The sequence below is a fragment of the Chrysochloris asiatica genome, unplaced genomic scaffold (genome assembly GCF_000296735.1).
Source record: "Chrysochloris asiatica unplaced genomic scaffold, ChrAsi1.0 scaffold00118, whole genome shotgun sequence".
NCBI classification, from domain to species: domain Eukaryota; kingdom Metazoa; phylum Chordata; class Mammalia; order Afrosoricida; family Chrysochloridae; genus Chrysochloris; species Chrysochloris asiatica.
In genome coordinates, this window is record NW_006408636.1 from 8,653,361 (window position 1) to 8,654,485 (window position 1,125).

Below are 1,125 nucleotides of genomic sequence, written 5' to 3' on the forward strand. Positions count from 1 at the left end.
ATGAACCTTGAGGACGTTATGTTAAGTGAAATTAGTCAGTCACAAAAGGAGAAATACTGCATAGGACTACTGTAAAAGACTAAGAAAAAGAACCCATACTAAAGGGGGGTGGGGGATTCTTTGCTGGTTGCTGGGACATGGGGGTGGGGTGAGGGGAGGGCGTGGAAGGTGGAGCACAGGGCAGGGAATAAACACAGGATAGTTTGGGTGCTGGGGAGGGGGCAATATACAAGAAAGGAGAGGGGACTAGAAGAACAAAGCAGATGGGAGAACAATTAGGCAGGTTTGCATGGGCTAAGTGGGACAGAGGTAAATAATGATGTATGCACAACCTTGCAACAACAGGGCTCTGGGATACAGAGATTGAGACATGGTTGGAATGGGGGGAAGGGGGAAATAATGTTAAGATGCTTGGCTGTCTTTTGAATCTTGGTTTTCCTTGCATTATATTATAAAATAGACACTGGAGGGGGAGAAAAAGGAATAGCCAAAAACATCACCATAGAAAGCTTGTAAGTCCGTCTTCTGCCTATAAATGATTGGAATATGTAAAATGGGGCTACAACGTGCCCAGGGAAGGAGGCTTCCTGCGGAGCCTCTGCTTTACATAAGACTATAGGTGGAATCCTGAACCACATCCAGAATCTTCAGAGATGGGAAATTTCCACTTGAAAGGACGAGCAGACCAGCCTGGAGCAGCTAGAAGAACAGAAGATACTTCTTGAAAGGAAGACCTACAGGAAAAACACAAACAATAGAGGCAGACTGACTTTTACTACAAAAACAAGCAAGTTGCTTGCCCAGAAGACATCAAGGCAAGTGGTCAGGTCCCTTCAGTGCAAACCTTCTTCCAAGACTAAGACTCAATGGGAATACACACTCTGATTGGTGACCACATTCGTCAGTGATAAAGGGAAGTGAGGGAAAAACAGCAATGAAGCTGCAAGCTAAGACCTACAATGTTCAATAGACTCCTGTGAATCCCGGTGGAGACCTGGTTGGCCAGCAGTGTGGCAGGACCTGGGGACTCTTGGGTCCAGAGTCAGTGACATAGCCACAGAGGACTAGAGTGGAGAGTGAAGCATCCAGCTGATAAGAAGAGAGGGCATGTGCACAAGAACACCC